At 41.7% G+C, this 14,925-nt stretch overlaps 1 protein-coding gene across 10 annotated transcripts in view; it reads left to right on the plus strand.

The window, feature by feature from the left end:
• Positions 1-14,925, plus strand: part of tou (bromodomain adjacent to zinc finger domain 2B toutatis) — a 42,506-nt gene that overhangs the window by 7,308 nt on the left and 20,273 nt on the right. For 7 of the 10 annotated variants that reach the window (XM_089262054.1, XM_030382170.2, XM_089262060.1 and 4 more), the window contains exon 2: positions 9,140-9,513. The exons of 1 other annotated variant lie outside the window; for it this stretch is intronic. The gene's annotated coding sequence lies outside the window, so the exon portion shown is untranslated. Of the gene's footprint in view, positions 1-2,795; positions 2,965-9,139; positions 9,514-14,925 lie in introns of those variants that run through there. 2 more of the 10 variants (XM_089262056.1, XM_089262055.1) reach the window with 2 other exon arrangements.

Raw genomic sequence — 14,925 nt, forward strand, 5'->3', positions numbered from 1 at the left:
GAGAGAGGAAGAGCAAAACTTAGCCCGTGTTGTTGTAGTTGCTGCTGTTGATGTTGCTGTTGCTGTTGCCAATGCCACCTTCTGCACGGCACGACTCGACACGGCATGGCACGGCTCCTCTCGCTCTCTAACTCTCTGCACTCTTCGCACTGTCTCTCCCTCTCATTCTCCATGCCTTCTGTCTCATTGCCTCGCGGCAATGGCAGCCAGCCAGGCAGGCAGGCAGGCAGGCATGCAGGCCGGCAACTCTGGCTGACGAGCAAGTTTGAATTGTAATCCTTGTTGTTGTAGTTGGCACGCTCGCCTTTAGCTCGCTGCCATTGTAGTTGTTGCTGCCGTTGCCGTTGCTGTTGCTGTTGCAGCTACAACTTTGCCCCGACTTCCTCTGCTGCAGCTCTTCGCACTTCACTCCCCCGCCAACGAACCAGTCAACCCAACCAACCAACTATGTTCGACATCAGGCACTGCCTTTGTGCCTGCCCCTCCCGCTTCTGCCCTTAACTGCTATTGCACTATGCGTTTCCATCGTGTTGTCGTCCTTCTTCTTGTTGCCCTTTACATTTCATTTCTCTTACTCAGGTCCACCAAAACATTCTGCGCTTGATACACTTTTTAGTTTCAGTCGTTGCGAATTGTTATTGAAATTACGAAACTACAATATTGTTAATTCTCTTATGAAATTTTGCATTCTATTTAATTAGTAATAAATATAAGAATTTAAAAAAAAAAAATATATATATATATATATATATATATATATGTTAATCTTTCAATTTATAAGTTTAAAAATGAATATTTATTCATATTTAGTTTGGTCACTCCAAATGCATTTCATATGCGATGTCTGTGAGAGTATTAAATCGTCGACTTGCTTGATTTTGTTTATTCTTTTAGTTATATTTGCGCATAACTGTGCCTGTGTGCATGCGTGTGTGTGTATGTGCTATACTTGAATATGGATGTGTGCGCGCCTGTGTACACATTTTATTTAGATTTTAGCTGACTTTTGTTTCTGCTCGGACTGCCCACTGCCCACTGGCCACAGCTACAACTACAACTACAAAAGCAACGACGACGACGATGATTGCAACAAAAGTGCTCCATTAGCTGCAGCCGCTGACGCTGACTGCGCAATCATCTGCAGCGCGCGATTGCTTTTATTTGTTATTGTAGTAAATGTTGTTGTTGGATATGCCCTTTTTTGGGGAATATTACAACATTGTCGCAGAATGCATGCACAAGTGTAAAAATATAAACGTTCTATAATATACATAAATAAATATAAAAGCAAACGCATATACCTCAGTGCTTGAATAGTATGAGTAAGGGTATTTTATTGCTCATGCACACACATGCATACATATAAACAGACACATCGTATTTGAATGCCTCCCTCAATGTACACACTGTCAGCCATGGCATGCCACGCCCCCGAATGGCACTGTTATGTCAACTGCAATACATTGCATTGCATTGAAAAGTCTTATGCTTGTGCTTGTGCATGTAAATATATATGTATGTACATATGCACATATGTATGTATATATGTATGTGTGTGTACATACATGTAGTTGTATATGTAGGTGCATCTTGCTGCCAGCTTTCACAATTCGTCCATTTTCCATTTCCATTTATCATGCGCGCAATTTTACTTGACATTATTCAACAATTTGCATCGCTGTTTCCGCACCAACAGCGCCAGCAGCCAAAGCAGCAGCAGCGCCAGCAATACGCATATCCGCTGCAAAACTTTTGGCAGCGGCAGCGGCAGGAGAATCAGTAACAACGTCAACAACAACAACAAAAGCAACATGGCGATGGCGGCGAAGAGCAGCAGCAGCAACAGAAAGACAGTCAAACTGACAACCGAACACCTTTACCCAGCTTCATTTATATTACGCTACACTCTCTCTCCAACAGACTCACACTTATACGCCCGCTCTCACTCACACTCACACACTCATGACGACTACAAGCAAGTACAAGCCGCAACATTGCAAAATTTGCTTGCTCACTTCCACGCGCCTGGCGTGCTGTAGTTTTTGTTGCTTTGCTGCGTCTCCATGCATTTTGCTTAATTTCTCACTTGTTCCTTTTCCACATGCACGCACACAAACACAGGCACGCACTTACTCACTCACGCAGCTGCTCTCCGACGCTCATTTGATTTAGTTATTGTAGCAATTTTAATTACCAGCACTTGAATGAGCGACGGCGTCGCTGCTGCCGTTGTCTCTGCCTCTGCAGCTGCGTCGCAACCGCAACGCCAGCAGCAGCGGCAGGGGCAGCAGCAGCAGCAGCAATTCCAAAATATATATTTAAATGTAAAAAGAAATTGAAACAATACAAATGGCTCTTCGGAGTGACTGCTTGTCTACTTGCCGGGCTTCCACTTTGGCCCCTGACAACCGCCAGGCTCTGACACCTTCTTCGTCTGTCCAACCGTCCGTCCGTCTGTCGCTGCGCTGCGCCCACAATTTCAAACAGCAGCAGCAACAACTACAACATCAACAACAACAAACACGTTCGTTAAATGCTGAATAAATTTTCTCATATAATCGTCGTCGCAGTCGTCGACGTCGTCGTCGTTATTTTGCTCCCCCTCTCTATCCCGCACTTGGCACCCCACACCACCCCAACCGAAAGCCATTGGCAAGTGTTGTTGTTGTTGTTGCTGTTGCTGCTTCCATCAGCGCTCTGCTGCCGGCGTCGATGTCGCTGCCACTGCCAGTGCCAGTGCCCGTTGCCATCGCCATCGCCTCGCTTCGCACTTGGCTTCGGCTTGGATTGGATGGTGTCGTTTCGTTAGTTTAGTTCGGTAACTCGTCGGTCGCACAAGCAACAGAACGGCAACAGCAGACGGCGCTAAAGCTGAAGCTAAACCGAAACCAAAACCAAAAGCGGGCGGCAAAGCTAAGAAGAATTACGAAAAAATTTCCTGTGCGCCCCAAAAATAAATTAAACGTATGTGAATTTATGCGTGTGTGTGTGAGTGAGTGGGAGAATCAAATAGATGAACAAAAGTGTTAGCAGCAGCAACAACAAACGTAGAAATACATACAGTTGAGCTCTGCACTCACATGTGTATATCAATATTTATTTATTAGTGCAAAAAAGCTGAAAGCAAAAAATCAAATAAAATAAAAATCGAAAAGATACGAAACGCAACAACAATGTATTGGCCAAAAGACGTTGACGCTGGCGGTCGCAGGAAGTGCGACAGATACAGATACAAACACAGACACAGAAACAGATACAGATACACAAATGCCAAACCAAACCAAACCTAACCAAATCGTTTGGGCCAAAGCCAAAGCAGCCAGAGGAGAAGCCAGCGCGAGAACTCAACCAAGCGAGTAGAGCAGAGCAGAGCAGAGCCCATGGCAAAAGCAGTGACAGAGGCCGAAGCAGAGGCAGAGGCAGAGCAGCAAGTTCTGTCTGCCTCGACGAGGCTGCATGTGTGTGTGTGTGTGTGTGTGTGTACGCGTCTGTGCCGCTCTTCTGTGCATGTGTGTGTGCACCCTGGCCACCGTATATTCTTTTGTCAGTTGTGTGTGAACTCTATGCCCTCTCTTTTACTCTGCCTCTGCTCCTTCAAAGACGCAACCAAAAAGGATTTAAAATTATTCACAGTTGCGAGATGCTGTTCGCTATTTGCTATTTTTATACATACAGACACATGTGCATACAGCTGTATATAAATATGTACGTTCATACATACATATGTGTACGTTCAATTTGCAGTTATCTAAAGCCGCCGCCGCTGCTGCTGCACGTTATACACACAAAACAAAATTGTCAAATCAATAAAAACGCGAGCAATGTGTCGCCGCAGTCTCTCAGTCGCTGTCACAGTCAGCGCCTAGCTTCGCGGTTAGCGTTCGTTTGCGCTTTGCTGCTTAACTGTTACCATTAACTGTAAAATTCCAATAGAGAGCACATCAAATACTTGTTCAAATGACAAATCACACAAAAGCTAATCATAAATTTTATTGACTACACAGAATGTGCAAAACAAACGCAGAGAACAAAGTCCGGTGCCTTACGGCTGGGCTTGTTCTTGTTGCTCCACAGTGCTTAAACAAGTTACTGACCAATGCAATAATTAGCTAATTGCATACATATGTACATGAGTAAATGTGTATACACACATATATACATGCACACGTACGTCTAGCTATTGCAACTCCAATTGGATTTATTGCGTCAACCTCGGCGTCGGCGTTTTCAGTATTTTTATTTTTTCATGTATCAATAATTACGGCGAAGAAACGTTAAGAAAAACGAAATTGAAGCAGCGGCGCAATGAACGAATGGCCGAACGAGCAGCAGACCAGCCGACAACAAAAACAACAACAACAACTACATTATTGGAGACATGTTTGCGCGGCAGCGTCGCTCATTTATTTTATGTCTCGCTGTCGTGGTTGTTATTATTGTTGTTCTTATTCTTCTTCTTGCTGCTTGGCTAGCTGCTTTTGTTATTGTTGGCGCTGCTTGCTTGCCCAGCCCGGCCTGTATGTATGTGTATTATTCATATATAAGTGTGTGTGTATACCAAATGTGTGCATGACACGACCCGCAGCGCTGCTAACGTCGCTGCCGTAGTCGCAGTCGCTGTGGCTATAGATGTTCACCGTTGTCGTTGCTGCTGTTAGCTTGGATATGCTTTGCGCTTTTTGTTTTGTGCTACGGAACGCCCCTTGGCTGCTTGTCTCCCTTCTCCTTACGACGATCGCCTTGCTTCACTGTGCAAATCGAGCAGTATTTATGCTGTACACAAATATAAATACATACTGTACATACATATGTATGTATGTACATACGTGTGCACACACAGATACATATGTATGTACATAAATAATAGAAAAGTGCGTGGATTTTATTATAAGTCTCTATTTGCATTCGCTTGGGCATCCAACTGCATTTTGTTGGCTTAGCTAACTGACCGATTTACATGTCTTACATGTCTTTTTTGACGACTTATCGGCGAGTTAAGTTTACTTTGTTCCATAACTCATTCCATTCAGCCCAACTCAATTTGGCTCAGCGCCTTTCAGTTCACCCATTCGTTCACTTCTTCTTCTTCGTGTTGTAGCGTTTTTGTTTTTGCTATAACGCAGCTCAGTTGCGGATTTGTGATTTCGATATTTAGTTGGATTTTCTGTTGTCCGTTTGTTTTTTCCGTCAGTCTGGTTGGTGGACTGTCGGTCTTTCTGTCTTTCGCACTGTTTGTACATAAAAAGTTGCCGTCTGTGTTTTGTCTGTCTGTCCGTTTGTCATTTTGTCGTTCAAGTTTTGTGATGCCGCCGTCGTCGTCGTCGTTGTTGTCGTTGCCTCTGCGCGGCTGCTGCTGCTGCTGCCGTTGGTGGCGGTTTTGTCTCGTTCCTCGCTGATTGCTTGCCTCTCCCCCTTGCCGTTTGCCTTTCGTTCCCCTTCGCCCAGCTCAATTCCAGCTCGTTTTGGGTGTACGCCGCTGTGCAGTGTTTCTTTTTCATATTGTTTAATTTATTTCGTTGGTTTTATTGTGGTCGTTACCGTCGTTCCATGTGTGTGTGTGAGCGCGCGTTTGTATGTGTGTGTGTTTGTTTTTGTGAATTCGTCATTTCGTGCTGTTGTTGCAGTTCCAGTGGCGGCCTATACTTTCATTCGCTTTACCTTTTGCGCACGCTATCTCGCTCACACTTCTCGCTCTGTCCATTGCACACTCAGCTTCGCATTATCACCATCATCATCCCTTCAAATTGAACTCACATTTTTGAGGCATTCATCATGATTTTGTTTTCTTGTTTAATTTTAGTCATTTATTTGCTTTGGGCCCTTTTTTTTTTTTTTCTCCACGTTTCCATGCCGCACTTCACGCCAGTCACCCTCGCAACACGCACACACACATACACAACTGCCAATATCCACTTCGTTTCGACACACACAGCCATACTTCTGTTGCATCTGCATTGAATTCGAATCATTCACGCAGCTCTGAGTAAATTTTGCACATTTGCTGCGCCTCTTTCCACTAAAAACAGCAACAACAACCAAAAGCAACTCAGCAGACATTTGATCGCCATTCAGTTTAGTATTTCCAGCTTCCAATGGAATGAACAAGCTTATGTCGAGTCACCGCTAAATTATAAATAGAAGAGAGCGTTTTTTGTATGGCTTGATAATTACTTTCAAATCCAAAACAGATATATGTACATATGTAAATATAAAATGGTAATAGAAATATTAAACATTCATACATGTATGTATGTATGTATATGTACAAACATGTTTGTCTATGTATAATGGTATCAATAATGTCTTCGTACTGCAGCAACTTTTTTCTTTGGAAACGAATATAAGTTTAAGTTCTTATAGTCTTATATCTATTTAAAAAATTCTTATATCTATTTAATAAACTTGCCGTAGCCAAAAATATTGTATAGCTATGATACACTGTACATAGCAGGTCACATCAATAATGACTTATTAATGGATTATATATTAATGTTTTCATAACGAGCATTGTGGCGGGGCTTATCGTTAGTTACCCACACACACATATGTATATTTATATATATACGATATTTATGAATGTGGATAGTTAGGTTAGGTTAGTTTGTTATCAGTTGGTGCGGCGCGGCAAAGGTGCTTTCCGTTTTTGCTGTATTTACTTTTGCCATGGCTTGATTGCGATTTAGTTGCTTTATGCCGAGAATTAGAACACAAACCGTTAATTGCCCACTCGCTGTCTGATTGCCGTCTCTCGCGTCTTCTTCTTCCGTTCGGCTCATCGTCCGTTTCGCTTCTCATTCATTCCATAAGTTGAATTGCATTTCATTTAATTGGGAATGGACGAGCTGGCGGTTGTGCTGCTCGTTTATGGTGCGAAAAGAGTATATTGGCTTTTGATTTCTGCTGCCCTCCCTCTCTATCTCTCTCTTTTGTACATTTAAGCGTTCTTTAGTTAATGGAAATTTTCGCATTTACTTTGAGTTCAATGAGTTAACTACAAAATAAATACAAATAAGCGCACGTGTATTTGTATTTACAAAGGTATATGTGCATATGGATGTATGTGTGTGTCTCTGTACGGTTCTTTAATTTGAAGTGTCAAGCGTTAACTATACAAATATTGCCTTAATCTGCACAACTAAAAGATTTCTCACTGATAGGCCTAGAATACCCTTTGGCAGATATTAATTATATGTAACTTTACCCACTTCTTATATCCAGAATCCAGAATCTCTCGAAAGTCGTAATATCGGGAACTGTTTTGGTTTTATTTGGCTTATGGTGTATTGCACTGCTACTATTTACACTCATGATGAAAATAATAGGTACACTTCTTAAAATTGAGTTTAGTTTAGCAAAACATTTTTTCTACTGACCTAAACATTAAAATTTTAATGCACGTTTCTGTTTTAGGTATTTATAAAAGAAAATAAGTAAATTTGGAAAAAAAAAATTAATTTTTTCAAAACTTACAAACAAAAAATCAAAAGTGCAGCTTTTGTGCTTGACTGAAATAATAGGTACACTTTACTTTGAAAAGTTGTATTTAAATTTTTGATCTTCAAATCATTAAAAATCTTTTGCTATTATATTGTTGGATTAATATCCTATATATCCTTTTTGATTTTTAATAAATATTTCTATCCGCTTGGACATACTCCTAATTCAAGTTTGGCAGGTCCCAATCGGGATCTCTCTCCAAGTTTCTTGGATGCAATCCTATAACTGGCGTTTGTTATCACATTTTTTCTTTACCATTTGCTTTTTCAATTCACTCCACGAGTTTTCGATTCGATTCAGATCAAGAGAATGACTGGATCAAGCGAGAGTTTCCACTTTATTAACATAAAACCAAGTTTTTACTCTTTTTAGACGAGTGTTTCGGGCCGTTATCGTGTTGAAAATCCCACCGCAGGGGCATGTTTTTCTCAGCATATGTTATTTTTATATTTTCGATAATATCCCTGTAGTCAGCTGTTTTCATAATGCCAGATATTAGAAAAATCGGATATACTCCATACCAAGAGAAGCATCTCCACACCATAATGTTTCCACCGCCATGCTTCACTATTTTTTTTGTTTAGCGAGGATCCAATTTTTTTCCTTTAGGGATTCTTACATGTCTAGAATAATCATTTCTATATAGGCGAATTTTGGTTCCGTCGATAAATAGGATATTACGCCACTTTTTTTTACTTTCAGATCCCTCCCAGGCGATGTGGTCTTTAGCAAAAGTTTTGCACCATCATCAAATTTTTTGATGCGTATTAAAGAACCAATTTTTCGATACGACCTGGTAGCTTAACCATATGTAGTCATCCCCCAATTGAACAGGCATCAATAATATTATCTATTTCGGATGCATTGACCCTTGAAGATTTGAAAGGGTCAGATTCTGCAATTCTTATAATGCATCTGTCCAGTTCTGCTGTGGTTTTTGATGAACGTCCACGTGTTTCTTTTTTATTTTGCACCCTTATAGCAAAATTAAGAGATCTGTTCATCAGTTTGGCGATTTCCCGCAAAGATTTGCCACTCCTTATAAGATTTTTAGTAATTCTGCGTTCCTCACTAGAACAATGAATATTCCGACCCATCTACATATGATATTGATTTTTTTTTTTTTTTACTTATAACATCTCTATGAAGACTACTTAATATTTTATAACAATAGAAGACGTTTTTCTTTGGTTAAAATTTTTTTCCAGACTGAAGAGATCGAGTGTACCTATTATTTTCAGCAAGCTCTTTTCAATGAATTGTGACTATAAAAAATTTACGGGAAAATACAAAAAAATTTTTTGCATACATCATATTGCCAGATGGTTTCCTTAAAGTTACCATCAAATTTTTTTCAAAAATATCAAAAATTAATTAGTTATGACAGAATTTCTAAAAAAAAATTTGGTGTATCTATTATTTTCATCATGAGTGTATATGACCGCAACTGTAGATGATAATCAATCAAATCATAATCATAGACATATGACATATAGTTTCATCAGCCGAATGAATAATTATGATGATAAAAAAGAAAAGAAAAGAAAAGATTTGAAATTTATTTTTAACTACAGCTTAAAAGCTCAATCTAATTCATCTGACCTCATGGGTATTCCCATTTTCTCTCTTCTTCTCTTTTTAGCCTCTTAAATTCCACTAATCATTTATTACAATTACTGTGAACAACAATCGATCGTGTGTGTGCGGTATCTCTGTGAGTGTATCAGTGCTGGTGCGTGCGTGTGTGTGTGTTAACAGGGCCAAAGAGCCGACAAATATTCAAAATGAAATCATTTCAAAGTGAATGAGTGAGCAAAAATAATAACACTGAAATAACGAAACAACAACGAGAAGAAGAAGAACGACAACACTATTAATTATTTAAATATGAAAATTTGGATTACAACAAAACATCAACATCAACAACATAATCATCAACGACAACAACAACAAGTGGAAGAGCTATGAGACATCCCAACTGGAGGACAACATAAAGACGAATCAAGGATTGTTGTGGTGAGTACAATTAAAGAAGGAAGAAGGAAGAGAAAGAGAGAAATAGACAGAGAAGGTGACATAGAAAAACATAGCTAGTGAGATGGAGATGGGGAGATAGAGGAAAAAGCAGATGGAGAGTGAGTGAAGAATGGAGAGATAGAAGGATTGAGATTGGGAGGAAGATGGGGAGATAAGGCAAAAAGACAATGTTTCGGGAAAAGACAGTGAGAGAGAAAGAGAGAATGTAAAGATAAATAAGAGACAAAGTAAAAGTGAGAGAGATGGAGAGATCGAAAGAAAAACAATATGTGATAATATAGAAAAAAAATAGTATAGTATATATAGTATATATGCATTTGTAGCCAGATATTCAGTCAGATCAGTCTTAATTGTATAGCAAAAATGTTGTCCCTCAATAGAAATGTACATATGTTTATTTTAATGTGTTTCGAAACAGTTATTTGAGACTTTTATGGGAGTTTATGCATTTAAATGTGGGCTATAAATATATTCCGCTGCTGCTACTGCTTCTTCTTGCTTTTGTTGCTCGTGGCGTATTGTGTTTTATCCTTTTGTTGAATAATCCGATTTAAGATTTAATTAAATAGCAGAGTTGCTTTATCTCTCTCTCTCTCTCGCTCTCTCTTTGTCTTTGTCGCTTTCTGTTTGTCTGTCGCTGTGCGCAATACATATTACATATTAGATTACGTGCAACAAGCATTTTAATTGTATTTGTTGCCTAATGAAATCACCGCATCATTTAAAAGCTTTTCCACTCGCACAGACAAGAAACGAAACAGTATGGGAAAGATGAAAGGGATATCGAATGGGAGGGAGAGGGCACAGGTTTCTACTGCCCTTTTCTCTCTGTTTATCTGTCTGTCTGGCCATTCTGGTACAGTTGTTATCATTAATCATGGCATAAAGCGTCTGACATTTAACATTTCGCAGAACTGAGCTGACCCAATCTGTGGGATCTTACCACACTTGAACACTTCTCGACTATCTGTGGCCATGATTGATGTCAATCTGTTTGATGCGGCTGTGTTCTGATGTCTGATTGATGTCTGGCCCCAGGCGCTACCAAAATTGGTTAATTGCGATTAGCCAATCTGTGAGATAATCTAAAATGCAACATGTTCGATGCGAAAGCGTCAATTCTGAGTTCCCACTGCACAGTTACCAGTTCTCAGTTCCCAGTTCCGCAGTTCCGCAGTTCCGTTGCCTGCTCTCACTCTCTCTATCGTCTTCTCTCTTATCAATGTTGTTGCTGGATAACTACAATGACAGAGGGCAGCCAGGCACTGAGCACATTTGGGTGAATTCTATGTAGCCGCAAAGCCACCCAACACACATACTAACAAACACATGGACACACACACACACACACAAGCACACATCCTAACCCCTAGCTGCGTCTATTTCACAGGCATCCTCTGCAGCCATGTCATAGCATGCCATGCATTTGTATGTATGTATGTGCATAAATATATGTATGTGTGTATGTTTATGTTTGTATTTGTGCACTTGCTCCAACTGCTGTCAGAGCTGGGACAGATGCTGCCTGCCTGCCTGGCTGGCTGGCTGTGCTGCTGTGCTACTTGCACTGCGTGCGACGTCTCTGCTCTATCCCGAAGCCCGCTTTGAGTTTTGAGTGGGCAGGAGCAGCAGCAGCAGCAGCAGCAGCAGCAGCAGTGGCATCGGCATCGGCAGGCGACAGCGAAGGCAACAGCGGCTTTGGTCTGTTGCAAATGGCAAATACGTCAATGCCTTCCCGCCATTCCCCTATTCCACCATTCCGCTCTCTGGCCGACGCTGCCTGCTGCATTGCTCATTCTCTTTTCCATTTGTGTTTGCCTCTGCTGCCTGCCGTCTGTTCATCTGTGTGTACGTTCGCTTGCTCTCTCTCGCTCTCTCTGTCATCTTCCTCTCTCACTCTAATTTATCAGGTCGTGTGCGCGGGTGCCCGTTCCACTTCGCCTGTCTTTCCCATGCATTCCACCTCCTGGCTGCAGTAGCAGTCGTAGCAGCAGCAGCAGCAGCAGCAGTAACAAAAACAACTACCACAAATACAACAACTATTTCACCGTTACATAAATACCCAACTACAGCAACAACAGCCGCAGCAACAACTGCAAGCTGCTGCTGGCTGCATAAATTCATTTGTTTGCTGTTGTTTTTGTTGTTATTGTTATTACAAGCGCTGCCAGCGTCGCTGCTGTCACTGTCACCGTTGCTTTTGCTTTTGCTTTTGCCTTTACCGTTGCCTTTTCCCCTTTCGGCGCTGGCGTCGTTGCCATTTTCAATTTTAGTTTTGCCCGTGCGCCTTCGTTCGGCTTGGGTTCGTTACTGCCAACTTCCACTCCTTTGCTTTGGCCGCTCACTCACGCCACCCACTCCGTTCGCCTCCCATTCGTTGTTCTGCCACCCACGCAACGTGTGTCCTTGCGCGCTCGTTTCCTGTGTGCGCTCGCTCGCTTTTAGCCAGGCCAAGCCAAGCCACGCCAAACTGTGCGACAGCCCATGGCTCTGGCTGGGACTTGGTCTGACTCTGTCTCTGACCCGACCCATTGTCCCGGCTGAGCTGCCCCGTATGCCGCATGCCCTCAACTTCTTGCTCTGCCTCTCCCCCTTCTGCTGTTCCACCTAGCCTTAGCTCGGCTCAACCATCCCGTTTCGGTTCAGAGTTTACATTTTATGTATGTTTGTGCAAGTGCCTGTGTGTGGGTGTCAGTATGTATATATATATATATATGTATACATACATCCACATGTGTGTGTGTGTCTGTGTGTGGCCTTTTTTTACACAATTTCCTTGAGCGCGCACAGCCGACAGACCCAACACCCCCAACGCCCTCAACCATCGGCTGGTTAGCGATATCCTTGATAATAATGTGTACAACACCAAAAAACAAGTGGACGAGCCAACATCTTCTGCACCCCCGCCCACGCCGCTGCCTTCGCCTGCCCTCCACCTTCACTTCTACTTCCACTTCCACCTCCATCTCCACCTCCGACCCCTTTCACGTTCCACTTACTCGCTGGGCATTCCAGCTGTACTGAAATCCATTTTATTTTATTCCGGTTCTGTTTGCTGCTCCTCTGCGTTCCATACCCGCCCCGTCGCTCGCTTCACACACTTTGTTTGTGTGCAGCACGAAAGTCGCAGCAGAATTAGCGCCCGTTAGAGTACAGTAAATATAACTAAAGAAGAATGAAACAACACAATATTAATTAATAATTTTTAGGTTTACCTTGAAATCTAATTTAATAAATAAAATATGTTAATATATGTTTGTATCAATAAACAAGTTAAAAATGCTGTCAGTTTACGCTAGACCTATTTCACTGTTTTAACATCGATTTGTAATGTGATACATACAAATATACATATATGTACATACACATAAACAATAATATGCATACATATATGACAAAAAAAATAAAATGTCGAATATGCTGTTCTGTTGGTTCGGCCGCATTTCACTGTTGTCATAAATGCAGCAAGCTTAATGCCAAATTCTTTGAATTTCAACTAACAAATTAAATGTACATACATATTTTAATGTACTTAAGAAATTGTGAAGGTGATAAATGAATTTAATTTGTTTATTGCTCTAATCAAATGTGGAACAAATTTGAAATGTCTAGCGCGAGAGTGAGAGCGAAGCGAGAGAGGAATGGGACGGGGGAAATGGCACATAGAAATTGAAAGAGGGCAAAGCTGTTTGATGTTATTGCTGTGGTGTACTTGTTGCTGCAGTCGCCATCGTCGTCGCCGTCACCGTCGCAGTTGCAGTCTGGATACAAACGGTGCAGAAATGGGGCATAAGACAGAAGACCAAACGAGTGAACAAATGAAGATCGCGACGACGGTGACGGCGATGGCAAGTTCTCTTATACTCTGTGCGTCTCTGTCTGTTGCTCGTTGCTTGCTGAGTCAATAACCTCGCACCGAAGGAGAAGAAGAACAAGAAGAAGAAGCGGCAGCAGCAGCAGCAGCAGCAACAGCCACAGCAACCAACAAGCATGCGAACAAGAGGTATAAGCCCTCTCTACTCCAGTCGCTCTCAGCAAGAGTCGACGTGAGTAATGAGAAAAGGCAAAGTCAAAGTGAACTGAAAATTGTCGGAGCGTTATAAAGCCGCCAACAATCAAATGAAGGCGTGACGCGACGCATGGTAGGCAACAGCAACAGCAGCAGCAGTGACGGCGGTGGCGGCGGCAGCAAGAACAACAACGACGTGTTCCTAAATCTAAATCCCCGCCCCAAGAATGCCAGCAAAATTACAAATGCATACATACGAACATGGGTATATACATACATACGTAGGTGTAGATATGTGTGTATTCGTGGGAGCGTGTTTGACTGTATGTCGAGTCAAAGATGATCAGCGAATGCGCGGACAAGTGAACATAAATAAATAAAAATGTGTGTATTTAGGCATGTGTGCATGTGTGCCGAAAGCGCCACGGTTGGAATTGAAACGCGCCAAAAGGGACGAGAGCAGCCAATAATCAAAGCGACCCGCACACACTCATACATATAGTCACCATTTATACACTCATACCCACTCAAAGCTCTCCTGCCTTACATACACACATACATACATACATATATACGTGTATGTGCATGTTACGTATGCATGTTGCACTCAAATTGTTTCATTCCAGGAACATTAAGTCTTCTATGACGTTAACCCACAATTTGCATTCATACGCAAATAAAAACAAACAATTTAATTAAATAACTTCGTTTATGCAAACACAACAAACTTCGAATTCTTGTTAAGGTTTCGATGTGTGGAAAATTCGTTTAATTCGATTGAGGTTTAATGGGGGCAAGATATTTGCATGGAAGCGAATATTGTATCAGCATATTTAATAGGAAATCAACAAAATTATTATAGAAGGCAGCTGCGGCGACGATATTGTTCTTGTTGCTGCTGTTTTGTTGTATGTATGTATACATGTATAAAATGTACAAAAGCAGCGGCGGCATTTGGCAAAGATACACAAAAAGCACACATACATACATACATACATATTCACTCACTTGCACACACAAACACACACACATACACACGCTTAAAAAGCGACTGACGGCTGCCAATTGAGCTAGAGATAATCAAGAGCACAAAAAGAAACAACAACAACAACAACAGCACAAGAAAAACTCGTGTGAGTTAGCAAAGTAAACGGTAAATGGGAAAGGGAGGGAAGTGCGAGAGGGAACAGAATGAGTATCGACGGGCAGTGACGCCAGCAGCGGCGTCGTCGTCGGAGCACAATAAAAAGAATTTCGCATTTGTACTGTCAGTCACAAATATTGAAACGACAGCAGGGCAGCAGAGATGGTCGTGGGTCGGTCGGCCGGTCAGACAGTCGGACGGCTAGTCAGTCACTCACTCAGTGGAGTCGAGAGAGTCA

The sequence above is a fragment of the Drosophila navojoa genome, chromosome 5 (assembly GCF_054131105.1).
Source record: "Drosophila navojoa isolate 15081-1374.11 chromosome 5, UAZ_NAV_1.0, whole genome shotgun sequence".
Taxonomy (NCBI): Eukaryota; Metazoa; Arthropoda; class Insecta; order Diptera; family Drosophilidae; genus Drosophila; species Drosophila navojoa.